Source organism: Drosophila simulans, chromosome 2L (assembly GCF_016746395.2).
Source record: "Drosophila simulans strain w501 chromosome 2L, Prin_Dsim_3.1, whole genome shotgun sequence".
Taxonomy (NCBI): Eukaryota; Metazoa; Arthropoda; class Insecta; order Diptera; family Drosophilidae; genus Drosophila; species Drosophila simulans.
In genome coordinates, this window is record NC_052520.2 from 3,968,404 (window position 1) to 3,982,243 (window position 13,840).

The 13,840-nt window shown below is 40.5% G+C and overlaps 1 protein-coding gene and 2 long non-coding RNA genes across 8 annotated transcripts in view; 2 read left to right on the plus strand and 1 right to left on the minus strand.

Annotated features, from left to right (window-relative positions):
- Positions 1-13,840, plus strand: part of LOC27208366 — a 137,330-nt gene that overhangs the window by 90,296 nt on the left and 33,194 nt on the right. The window lies entirely within an intron of this gene.
- The window catches only part of LOC6730930 (hemicentin-2), a 94,404-nt gene that overhangs the window by 75,950 nt on the left and 4,614 nt on the right, over positions 1-13,840 (minus strand). The gene's annotated exons all lie outside the window — the stretch shown is intronic.
- On the plus strand, positions 9,985-10,828 carry LOC27208150. Its single transcript, XR_001600724.2, has 3 exons — positions 9,985-10,151; positions 10,236-10,290; positions 10,358-10,828. It is a non-coding gene; the product is annotated as an uncharacterized LOC27208150 (long non-coding RNA).

Sequence of the window (13,840 nt, forward strand, 5' to 3'; positions counted from 1 at the left end):
GAAATTCAAGCAGGCAATCTTAAATTTTCAGCACCGAGTCGTTCGGTTGTAACTTTAAACTCAATTAAACTGCCATTTCCCCCGATACGAAATCGTTTTGGGCTTAGTCAAAAATTAGAAGGAAATTGAACACAAACAAAAGGCAGCCAAATCCGATCCGATTTGATTTTTCGCAGTGCCTGAGGCATAAAAATAATTAACAATTGATATAGTAGAGAGTGTAAGAGCCAATTTGTCTGCCTGCCGGATATGAGGAAAGGCCTTAAGTCCCCGAAAGCCATAATTTATGTGATCCACACATGCGAATAAAATTCCGGAAATTCAAAGAAAACAAGCCATATTTTCCAGCCGAAAATTGAAAATAAATGAGAATGGGAATGACACTCGACCGAAACCCCATCCACTTATTGTTGTTGTCTAGACTTCCGTCGAGACGCTTGTCCTCGCAATTAAAAAGGAATGGGTAGTCGGCGCAGTTACAGATACTTAAAAGCATCCGGCAGATGCAGGGCAATATGGAGGACGGTAAGTCGGAAAAGCCGCTTATTGCGACCAACATTCAAGCCAAATGTTAATAAACATTAATTGCACTACATTTGCAACGATGGCGACTGGGAAATACTTTGCACAGATTTTCATTTCGGCCATTTAATGCCGAACAATGTGAATTCCAAACAATGCCCTTTCAAAAGGTTCACAACTATTATTAACACATATTTGCTTATTCATAATATAGGTTGCTAAAAGATTGCTACATGTTTAAAGATTCATTTATTGTGGCATATCAAATGAATCTAGCAATTTATCCCAATTAGTCAGCTTCGAATTCTTAACAAATTCCTTGTTTGGTTATTTTGAACTTAGGAAACGCAGTTAAAGACGTCTGAATTGCAATTTTTCATAACCTTTCTAGCTATGCAATTTCATCCATTCATTTCATAGTTCGTTCCCATGCCATTCAATGTTTCGAGAGCATTCAAACTTCGATCCTTGCAGGAGCTACCTTAAAAAAATATGCGGAAACACGAGAAAAATCCTTCAATTTTTATTTCTTTCCCCTTACCTCATTCACTTTTTTTTCTGTTCTTTTGTCTTTTCGTTTTACAGTTGAGCGAATTTTCTTTTAATTAATTTTAAATGAATGTCGTCCGTTTTGGCGCGCTGCAAACTTTCGCAGGACTTATAGTCAAGGGGTCAAGGGTGTGGTGAGCGGAACTTCGGTGGACAGCGTTGACTTTTAGCTTAATTAGCTTTTGGACGAGCAGCGTTTTTCGGAGTTCGCAGCTCAGTCAGGTTAGCTGCCGATTCTCGAGGAGCAGGTCCTTTGGACCACCGCCACCCTCCCACTCCTTCGACAGCAGTGCGCGGCAATTAAATGCTGCATTCTGTGGCAAGAAGGCAAGAGTAGCCCAACAATACCGCCACTGATGATTTCAGAGTGCATTTTTTTCGGAATGAGGAACTGCACAGATAAAAAGCATTTTCATATTAAAATACTTCCTTTGAGGAATGGTCATTGATACTATAAAATTGCAAGCATTTTCACTATTCGTTTTCGATTTGTTTTAAAACTCTTACAACTGTTCATTGGAAATATTCTATGAACACTCAAAGGACATCTTACAGATTATTTTCTCTCTGTGTAGGCTGCTGCACAGACAGACGGAGGCTGAGACAAACAGATGATGATGTCCTGTTTTTGTGCACTGCCTGTTGTCCTTTTGTGTGCGTTGCCTTTGCGCTTTTATGCAACTTTGTTGTTGCCCCTCAGTTATTGTTGCTATTGTTGCCGGTTGATGTGCCGTTGTTGTTGTTGTTGCTGGTGTGTGTTTGCTGTTGCAGCAATTGTTATTGCTGCTTGTTGCTGGCGTCGCAGCATGTGGCAAGGCTTTTGTTGCCGCTGTCGCTGCTGGCAAAAATGTTTACTTGTTCTGCTTGTTTTTACATTTTTATGTGAGGTATGCATAAGGAATGGGGCATATTGTCTGTGCAGACACCAAAACAATAGGGAATGTATGATTCTTGAGATGGGGCAAAACAAATGATTCTTTCTAATTTTATATCAATATTAAGTAGTGCTTAAACGCAGCAATATATAGAAAAGATAGTTGAAAATGAATACTCCGTGTATTACTACTTGCTTATAGTTGATTCTCTCATTTTCCAGTTGTATTACTAATTAAACCTATAATAAAAGGGGTATCCCCAATTCGAGTTATATTTTCACCGACTAATTTCTTTTTGCTGTCTGCTCCTGTTGTTGCTTCCGCTGTTTTTGTTATGTTTGTCGACGCCGCTCGTTTGTTTCTGTTTTGAGGCCCCAGTGCCCCCGACGAATCCCCCCCTCGACAAGTACGAGACCCCCCGCCCGCCACTGGTATTTAACATTCATTTGAAATTGTCATGGCCCGCCGTTGTTGGTGGACGGGTCTTTCCTGCTCGACGATTATGTTGATTGCAGCCGAGTTCCTGCCCAGTCCCCCGCATCCTGGCTCCTTATTGTTTGGCTAACTGAATGATGAAACGCTCACCACTCCGAGATTCTAACTTCATCCTCCCCCGGGCATTTTATCCACTCATTTAGCTATTGTGCATTGACTTTTGGGGGGGAGCGTAATGTTCATTATATCCTGTTGATCTGCTCCGAAAAGGAAGTGGACCTGGAGTTTTAAAAGCAGACAGCCTGTCAATTGCATGCTTATGTCGGTTATAAACCGGCAGATTCAGATTCAAAATCAGTTTTCCGTTGCAGCCATAAATTGCTAAACTTTTGGCAGCCTTTCGAGTGCATCTCTGTCCTGTCAACGTATTTCGCTCGTTTTTTCAGTGATTTCCCAACCCAACCAATCACTGGACCCCAATTCGAGCCTGCCTCGGGCGAAAAATTTGCATTTTGGGCATAGAGTCGTAATTTGATTTTTGACAAAACGCCAAAAACTTGTTTAGTTTTTGTCCTCACAGAACTTTTGGGTATGTGTATTTTTTGGACAGGTGCAAGTGGAGTGGAATGGAGTGTGTTAATTGTGGATGCAAAAAATATTACAAATAAATAAAATAAATTAAAAGAAAACAAGCCTGTTTCGATTTCATAACAAAATTGTTTGAAAAAAATAGAAATAAGAGCTAGAAAAAGAATTCTTTTTGGAAATAAAAATGGGATATGCTTTTAGAATGATTTGAGTGGGTTTTGTTTTAAATTTGAATATTTTTTTAACTTTAAATTTTACAGCATCACTGCTTATACATGGGTTCCTCGGCAGGATATATATTTGTATATATGGCATCAGTCACAAGTTCATCCGCTGCTCTTTCGGTTTTCAGGCTTTCTCTTTCTGATGGCCCAAAATTTATATTGCGAATTTTTGGCTCGCTTTTGGAAAACTCGCCAGCGTTTTCCGCTTTTGCGCGCTGAATTTTCCCCCTTTTCGGCTGCGCAAAATGGTGCTTAATTTATATTTCAATTTTGACTCGTTTCTTGTCAATCAGTTAGACAAGCGCATACCCCGCTCCGCTAAAATGTAGCTGTCTGTGGCTTTTCGGGAAAGCTGAGATGTTTCAACGTTAATTGAAAATTTATTGAGACAAATTGTGTTTTATTTACGCCGTATTGACGTTTTTCCCCTCTCCAAAAGTATTTTTTTTTTTGCGATGATGATGAGGGAAATAAAAATGAAAACGAAATGGAATTCGAGCTGGATCAATTTTTACTTAATAAAGCTTTAATGTGATTGAAGGGGGCGTTCGGCTCAGTTTTTCACCTTTGTTTTCCATAAATTGCGTGGTAAACATGCCAAAGTCATTACCGCAAATACAGTTCGTCAACATCAACTGTAGTCTTTACGCGGTGCTTTTAATTAATGCAAACAGATTTAACTCATAAAGCCCCGTGTGCGCTTAATCATGCGCGTTACACGTTACATAAGTGAAATGCTTCATGGAAATTGATATAAATCAATTGTCGCACAAACAAAAGTGACGAACGAATCGCAATCGGAATCGGCTAGGTGGGTGGGCAAATAAAAGTGAAATGGTAACGAATCCATACAAAAAATGGAGCTTATGTCACTTCATACGAGGCCCTATTCCCATGACAACTTTATGAATAAATCCCAACATCGATGGAAAAACGGGAATTAATTTATATGAGATGTAAATTAATATGGAATATAAAATTTGTGCAATTAGCCGCCTGAATTGATTGACACGAGATGCCACTTTTTGCACGCTCCGAAAATGATCAACAAATTATTTGGTTGAACTTGATTACGTTATAATTTAATCAATTCATGTTTGCGTTCCCGCAATATAAATGAATATTTGCATTTAATGTCATTGCGAGTAAAATACATCTTTACGAATTACATTTTTGTGCAACTATATTAAAAGATTATATAAACTGAAGTCTCAGTAAATATGAGACATATTTGAATGTTGTTGTTCTGCTATAATCTCCAAAAATCCTAAGCTCCTTGTAAATATTTTCGAGGTCCCTGCAGATAAATACCCATACACTTAACTGATCCCATGAGCTGGTTGGTTATGCTTTGTAATCAATCAATTCCCACTGCGAACTGGATATTTCATTTGAATTTCAGCTGCTCAGTCAGTCGAGGGGGCTGTTTCCACTTGATTGCGCACCACAATCAATTTGTTGGGAATACGCACCCGCCCACACGCACGCACCGCCACTCACACAAGTTATTTAATTATTTATGCAAATAAATAACTTTATATTGCACTTAATTTTATTTTTTGCTTTGCGACCACGTGCGACGTGCCAAAGTGAAGGAAAAAAGATTTTCATGCCAACAAAAGGTGTCAAATGGACTTAATTCATATTATCATTTTTGCTGCTATGCTTTTTTCTCTGTCTGTGACATTCATTATTTATTAGTTGCACTTTAATATTTTATGCACACATTCTGTTAGTTTTTTCATAATTTATAAATTGGCCAATTGTGCGTGAGGGCTTAAAAGGCGTTCATTTTGCCGTAATTGTCGAGCTGGGGGAAAATTGGGTAGCTATGTACACATGAATGTGTATGTACGTTATATGTATGTGAATGTTCAGTGGATCCGACAATCAATGAGCGTCGAGAGGCATAATGAAGCTGATGCGCCATTGTTCCACACTCCTGTCAATAAAGTGTCAATAATTTATAAAGCAAACAGAAGTTGTCCCTGGCATAATACCATAAACAGTGTTGGATAGCGGCGATGAGGGGCGATGGGCTGGCATAGAGACCCAACTCAAAGTGAAAAAGTATCGCATCTAATGCAAATATTTACCTTCTGTTCGCGACTCGCTGTTTATTTAAAATTTATTAAAAAAGAGCCCAACAAATGTTTACATCACTTCGATTGCAATTCATGTTGACACACTTATAGCTCATCAATGTCTGTCTGATGGGATTGATTCAATTCAGCTCGAGTGTTTGCGTCGTGTAAAGACTGGCATTTTAAATAATTAATCCATAAATATTGTATTTATTTAAGCGAGTGAATTCAATATGAAGAAGACAAGACACACAAGCTGCTGCTCAGGTATTTGAATAATTCAATTCCATTGTAATTATGATATTTGAGTTATTAAGCAATGGACACTAGGCATTCAATTCAGGCGTTATTAAATGAGTGTTGGGAACAACAATTTGCAAATTAAAATCGATTGCAATTTCGTTTCAATTGCTCGATTGTGGTTTCAAACGTACGAAATCAAATTGAAATGAATCGAAAGAAATGTTTGTGCTAAAGTGATTAGAAGAATTTTCAAGTGCTTAGTTATGAAATCAATAAATTGTCGTGAGTATATTATATAAATAATTTTGTAATTATTGTAAGAAATAATCTCCAAAAAGGTTGGTTATTTCCTCTCCAGCAGCAAGAAAACAGCTCTTTTGCTTTATATTCCATTATACTATTTTCCCAGTTCCTCTTCAAAGCGAACTTTATCTCAAATATTCAATAACGAACCGCAAATCGCACACATTTCGCTGTGGAATGCCCTCTGAGCTCCGGCAAACCACCCGTTGAACCCTAAAATCTTGAAACTGAACGCTGAACATTGAACGCCACAAAGTGGGAAGCTGGGAAAAGGGGTCGTAAAGTGTTGTAAAGCGCAGCGAGGCGCAACTCATGCGACTGATTAAAAACGCGCGCCTTCTAAAACTGTCAAAGGGCCTTTGGCGCGGTATGGTATTTTATGATGAGAAAAACTTTTGAAGCGAAAGTGCGAAGGCTGCCGTTGTCATCGGCGCAGGATATCCTGAGTCCTGAGAAATTAAAAGGGGAAGTCCCTGAAAGGAAGAAGTATAAAAGCCAGGTGCAAGTGCACGAGACGCCCTGTAACCGCTGCATTCAGTTCGTTTATAATCAAAGTTGGCTGAAGATTACGAGACTGCAAAGGAGACTCAGCTGAGGTGCCAAGCAGACAGTCCCACATCTTGGACCGCAAGCTGGTAAACAACAGGCAAACAAACAATGCAGGTGTCAGGAAAAGCCTTTCTTTAATTTCCAGCTTAGGGCAGAACAATAAATGATGAATAAAAACAAAAAAAAACTCGACGACTGCATGAATATACTAATGTAAAGTATCATATGAAATTATTTCCATTCGTATAACATAACCATAAGTCACACAAATTAAAAATATTTAAAGCAAGTTTAAAGATTAACCTTATATTGCATGACTAAGAATTGAAACAAGTAATTGGAAAACAAACAGAAAAATGGTGATATACCCTCTAAAAGAGCATAACAATTAGAGACTCAAAAGATCCATATATCAGTGTGTACAATGCCAAAAGTGCCACTCGAGTGGCGGTGGGAAAACAACAATAGAGGCGGGAATTCAAAATGGAACGGCGAGTGCAAAAGGCGGAGTGCACGGTGAAAAATGCTGGAAAACGTGAAGAAAAACCTGAAGGAAAGAGCAGCAGCGCCGAGTGTCTTATTTTAGTTATGGCAGGGAGCATCCGTCTGGGCCTTGGGGCCAAAAACTGTAAGAGTGTCGTGGCTCAGCGACTCGAAACAAAAGTGCAACTGGGCCTGGGTTTTCCCTGGGTTTTCTCCGAGTTTTCCCCATACCCAATCTTTGCGCCCACCTTTCCTTGCATAAAATGCGAAGAAGTTGCCGCAGATTTAGCATCCCACTTACAACAGAAAGACAATTGCCGGCGGCTTTGAGATGAAAAAGGTTGAGGACAAACTGTTGCCTCGGTCATTCTAATTGAAAGCAGAACAACAACTGGAACACTGAAAAAGCGAGGGAAATAAGAAAACTAAGCGCCGCAATTTGCACAAAAAGAAATTATGCACACAGCTCCGTCCGTTGGGTAACAATTCTCTGCAGGTGGCAGGGAAACACTGGGAAAATGTCCCAGGAGAGATGGCCACTCAGAGATACCCTGGAAATAAGAAAGTGTTAAAGGAAGCAATTAACTCTTAGGAAAACAATGAGAAAGGTGCGAAGAGTATCATCATCCGTCCTTTGAATTCAATACGAATTGTCATATTAATGTTATAAAGTAACTAGAAATCATTTTAATGATACTATGACAAACGTATAATAATTAATTTAAAAACTTATTTTCTGTGAAATTTACCCTTCGCTCAGCTTTGCTTGAAATAAATTACAAGTAGCCAAAATATTATTTCGAGTGATGGGGAATAAGGCATCACAAAAAGTGCAACCAGCACCTGCAAAGGGCCATATTCCCCTCCTTAACCCGCACTCCACACAAATGTTAACCCCTGACAGCCCCCGCAAGAAAAGAGCTGCAGAAGTGCGAAATTGTAATAAAAAATGCAACGCCACGTGGCAAGAGGGCGAATTTCCAGTTAGGAAGGAGAAGGGGAAGAAAAAGGAGGCATCCTTGGGGCGACTTCTGCTGAGCTAAGGTTACGGGGATTCCCCTGATCCACACTTCAATGGAGTTGCTTAAATCTAATTTGGGTTGGCTCCATCTTTCTGCCTTTTGTGGCATTAGCTTGCCCGGCACGTGCTTAAGAAATTATCCTTCGCCGCCAAAAAAAGAGAAATATATAATTTCAATTGCTGGAAGTTTCTTTGGCAACTCGCGCTGCCTTTGGTCCTTTTTATTTAATTTTTAGCTGCTACTGCTGTTGCTCCTGCTCCTGATCCTGCTCCTGCCGCTGCTGTGCTCCTCCGTTTATGAAAAATTCATAAAGGATAATGAGCGACAAGAGCGTGTCAACGAAAGGAAAGCAGATAAACGGGGGCCAAAACGTTTTGCCGAACCAGCGAGCAGCTAAAACGGTGTGAAGCAAGGACATGCAGGAAACTCTGCACTGGACATCCCCCGCTTTTGTGGGGCGCCAGAGCAGCCGGAGGAGAAGGTCCTGTTGCATCTCCAGTGCTAATTAAAATCCCGACAAGCCAAGCTCGGGATGGGTTGCCATGACAGGTAAGCCTGCTGCCGCAGGAAGCGACGTAATGGAGTCAAAGGTGTTAGATAAGTAGCTGGCAAAAATATAGTAAAAGGCGGAGAACGTAGTAGCACCTGCTGCAGTTGACAAGTGGAGCGTACACACACAAAACAAAAGACAAGGCACCCGCATTCCACTCATTTGGACCCTGGCTTTTTGCCTACGGCTGACGCGCGCGTAAAAAGAGAATAGAATGGGGTGCTTTAAAGGGGCACTCGCCATTTAGTTATTGGGTTAATAAAACAACAGTGCGAGGGCGAAAGCAAAGGCAAAACAAAGCTCACCTAGTTGTGAACGAAATGCACTCGGATAACGAAATGTTGGAATTCCCAGCAAGTCAAAACCAACACTATGCGCAAAAAGGGAAGACTCTTTCTCTGACCAAAACGACTGACTAACTGGAAAAAGAGGACAGATCTACTATCTATCTACTATCAAATTTTTATTACGCTTCACTAAGTTTTGCAGGTAAATAGTTAGCTTAACAATTCTATAAATCTTTATTTGTCAGTTTATGCAGGAATTTAATCTAGTGGAAAGAAAATGCATAGCATATACAAATTTCCAACGAAATATTTTTTAACAATACATGTGCTTAAATAAGTAAAACTTTTAATCTTTTTTCAAAATATTTCTCTGTTATTTCTCTGAGTGTGTAGTTTAGTTTTTGCTTTCAGCTTCACGGGGCGTATGCGCAATATTTGTATGTGGATTAACAACCTGCCGCCGCCAAAGAGGAGCATACAAGGCGGAAAATAGGGGCGGACCAGTGGCGAATGCGTAGCGAAGACATGTCCAAGTGTACAGTTGACAGTTGTGAGGGCGGGAAGGGGGGTAAAAGCGGGGAAAATACCTGACACAAAATGAGAACGGACAAAGAACGGATAAAGAGTGGACAAAGGTAACCAAGGTGCTGCAAGTCGGTTCCGCTGAAAGTCCGAATTCTTCGCTTTTCGTTTTTGTCCGGTGCTTTCCTTTTCGCTTTGGCAATAGTTTACCACATAATTTATGTTCCCTGTTCAGCAAAAGTTGTGCGATATGTGTGTTATCTAGCAGAATATTTATAGTTGGCTTTCGTTTGTGCACATATGTTTGGTTTAGTCCTTTCATGAAAGAAAAACTGAATTAAAAGCCACAACCAGCAGTCAGTTTCTATGGCAAGCTGCTTTTCGCTTGAAATCTGATAGATATGGTTTAACATCATTAAAATTGAACAGTAATACAACCAGATATACATTTTAATTAGATTTCTTTTATATTGAAATCCTATATTTTTAACTGAAATCAATTGCATTGTTGATGGTCTAAACATAACATACCCTAAATCCATCTCCACACTTTGAATACCATGCATCGTTTTACTTCTTTGCTCGGCACTGCACTTTAATCAACCGCCCGAGGTTTTCCAAATACATATATCACTGGTTTTCACCAGATTCATGTATCTAATTGATTTGCCTTTCAAGGGGAGAACGCCCAGGGCGCGGAATGGAATGCCACGAGCAGTCGTAATAACTCGAGTGCTTCGGGGCACATCCTTCATCAGCATCCTTGGGCAACGTTGCAATCAAAGCGAGATGGAGATGCTGATGGCTGCGACATCTTAAATGATTCAACACCTTGAGCTTGAGCGGATAAGATCCTTCGAGCAGGACGACGGACATATCAATCAGGAAAAAAGCAGTCATTGTCGGAACTCTCGCGTGAGAAAAATTGCGTTGCATTATTTACATGTGCGCGAAGAGCGCCTGAAAGCTCGCTTTAATTTATTTTAATTCATTCTCCAGCCCCGCCCTTCTCCGCGCTTCTCATCGAGTTGATGTCCTTGTCGCCGAGTGATATGTAAATATGCAGTTACGCGCTTACTTTGTCGTGCAATTACAGTAAACCAAGCATGTACACCAAACAGGAGACCGCCCACTCCATCACCCTTCATCATCGTGTCTGTCTTCCCAGGACTCCCCTGCTCCACATCCAGCTCCCTGCCAGCTCTGTCGTCGCGGCAAACACGAGGGAAATTCTTTTGCTAATGCCAAACACATCCGTTCTTTATTTGATACCCTTATTAAGGGAGCGTAACAAGTTGTAGTGAAAATATGCGAAGGCAGAATATGCTACATCTTGCAAATGAAGTAAGGAATGCAAAGTTAAGTTCTATTACATTAAAGTGTGGGAATTGCTTACACATTAAAAGCCCACAAAATCATAAAGTATCAAGCCCGTGCTCGGTATCTTGTAGTCGTTATGCTAACAACTAAATCTTTATCCATTCCCCAAGTATTAATGTCGCCGGCACAAAGACCGAGATGGGATCTTCGAGATGTCGATGGCTTATTAGCCAGGCACTTTCGCATGCCTTCACACACCTGTAATGCCGAGCATGTGTAATTCCCTGATGTCTGGGGAGCAGTGATATTTCCCAGCCCGCTGATTGACTTCCGTTCTTCCGCACTTGTCGCCCATCCCCAAGAAGCCTTAATCGATTTTACACCCAAAGGACATTTTCTGGTGATTGTGTCTGCGGTTTGTTCGCTGCCTTTGATTTCCAGCGACTTCCCACTCCAGCTTCGATATATTTTTTTCCCCCTTTTTTTTTTTTGCAGACTGGTGTAAGCGTCTGTGTAAAATGTGGTTCACATTTCTGGGTTGGAGGTATGGGTGTTATGGAACGGCTTCAATTAGATATGCGTATGCTGTTTGTTTTTAGGACTTTTGCCACGTTTTTATTGCCCAGCAAAGCAGACGTGTTCTGTGTGTCAGGTGGAAAAATCTTATAAATTTTGGAATAACTTTCATAACTTATGGTGGCTATACCATATACCGTATACCATACAGAAGGCAGCCGAGCTCGGTGCAACTAATGCCATTGTCTTGTCACACATGTCGGATGCTGACTGCGTTCGCTATTTGAGTTCCTCTGGCGCTTAAAACGATGCCGGGGCATAAAGATCCAACCCAACCCGCCCACATTCTCTATATTTTCAGGGCGGAAAGTGGGCTATATCTGCGCTCCTCTTAATGTGGTTTAGTGCTCGGTTGACATGTTTGTACGGCGTGGACTTATGGCTGAAGGTACACAAGGAACTTGTGTCTCCGGTCTTTTTTGCGGCAATGTGTGTGGGTTGATTCCACGGTTGGTTTCTCTCATACTGAGCAAACAGGAATTTGTCTAAATTGGTTGGATAAGCTTTACGTCGAAGGGGAAGGCTTTCAGGCGGTGGCAGAAATTGATTGGGGAAAACTAAGTTACGCGGAATTTAATAAAATTGTAGAAAAGCCAAGAAGCCTCACTTTAATTTCATCTCATTGCCCGAGAATGTACTTTACTAATTAATGTGTTAGTATTCATTGTTCGGGCTCTTCTTAGTTTTCTGGCCAGCATGTACTATATAGAGAACCAGCTTTTAAAATTCCATAACTATTCGCTTGAAATACCAAAACTTTGTCGAGCAACTTCCTAAATACGACCAAAAATCGCACAAGCAGGAAAGGAGCTTGAAATGTTCCAAAGTTTCTTTAAAGCGATACTTTGGCATGCTGTCAGAAGCAGCTCCAAGTCGTTGACACTCACCTTTGTCCGGGAAAATGTGGTGAATTTTGAGCCAGCCTTACTTTGGAAACACGTTTTTAAACCCGATTCCTTTGGCTTGTTTTGCTTTATTTTTTAATGATTTGTGTGCTTGCCACGGGCGGTTTGTTTGTCTGTTTGTCTTGTTTGCTGCAGTGTGTTTGAGCAAATTTGCTCGCCAAACTCACTTTCATGTTTAATTAAAAGATAACACACAGAGAGACCGCACACACACACACACACACACACGTGTGTGGCAATGATATGACAAGTCTTTAAGCATTTGCAGCAGCGTTTATCGGGCCAACTTTTGCCACGCCCACCTCCCCGCTTGCTCTTGCGAAATTTATGCAATTCGAGTTTGTTCGTTGGTTTGGGCGTGTGTTTTTGAGTTTTGCAGTGGATTGTGCAATGTGCCGGAAAATATATTTCCCAAACTCCGGCGAAACTTATCTCTGCGGAGGTGGAGAGGTGCCATGGCTACGTGACGCTTATCGTCATTATAATTGAAAGCTTTAAAAATTTATGGCCGACTTTTCGGCTATTTAGCATATCAAATCGTAAAATGGAAAACTCGCCAGGCACGCAAATAATTATTTCCCGGCTCTTGCAAAAAAAAAACAGCAATTTCAATTGGCTTTTACGATCCGTATTTCAGTTAAATATGCACTCGAAAAAAAAGGAATACTAAATTCGAAAAATAAATCGAGCGGAATATTTATTAATTGCGAATGATTTCATTGGTGTTAGACACAGTGCATTTTTTTGCTCATTCTTGGAATAGATTAGCAATAAACTTTTGTAATTAGACTGGACTTAAGCTTAGGCTAATTACCAGTTTACAAACTTATAGCTTTCTTTATTTTCCGAGTGCCAGCATTTAGTAACACCAGTACGGCTGGCTATCAATTAATGTCGTGCCATAAAAAGTTGTACAAAGTGATTGACTGTCCAGTTCGCCGATTGGAGTTGAGTGACCCCTGACCCCTGGCCCCTTCCATTTCCATTGGCGGGCTCGATTGGCAAGTTGGCATGTTGAAATATTTAAAGCCGCTTAAACAAATTGTGGTCTGGTCGTGCGGTGACTTGTCAGACAGTAAAACATTGCCAACGCAGACGGAGCGATTTCAATGCGAGGAAAATCAATAAGTGTGGGGAAGGCGGGCAGGCGTCTATGCCTTCGTAATCTCCTCATAAAACTCCCTCATTAGGCGCATTAAATTACAAATTCCATTAAACTGATTATTAAAGCAAGTATTTGCTAATTAATTTACTTGCTACGCACAATGCCAGGACGCAATTAATAAATCCAAATGAGTAGCTACATTACAATCTAGACACCAGCCAACGGGCCTGAACGCACCCAACACCCTGTAAACGTCGTTTCGAGCGGATTAGGCATTGAAATGCTTTTTATCGACGGCTGGGAGTGGCTCCCTCTAGGGGTCATTAAGCTGGTGGGATGTGTGGCTGACGCCCCCTGCCGGCGACAAAGTTAATTACACTTGGTTTTAAGGAATTATCCAGATTCTAGGGTCTTACCAAATTTTATGGCGAGGTGAGTGAAAAAACCTCTAGCCAGTTAGTTAACTGGAATGTTTCTATTATATTTATTTAAATTTTCAAGCAATATTATAATTAAACATTCCATTAATTCAACTAATTTCAAATTTTACTTTCTGTGAAATTCATAGAACATTCCAAAGTTAAACAAAAAAAATGGAGTTCATTTCTATTAACGTAAATTGCTGTAAAGAAAGCGCAGCTCCTTTTTATTCGTCTAACCAGAAGCACTCATCCATTTCAATTCCACTGCAATTGCAA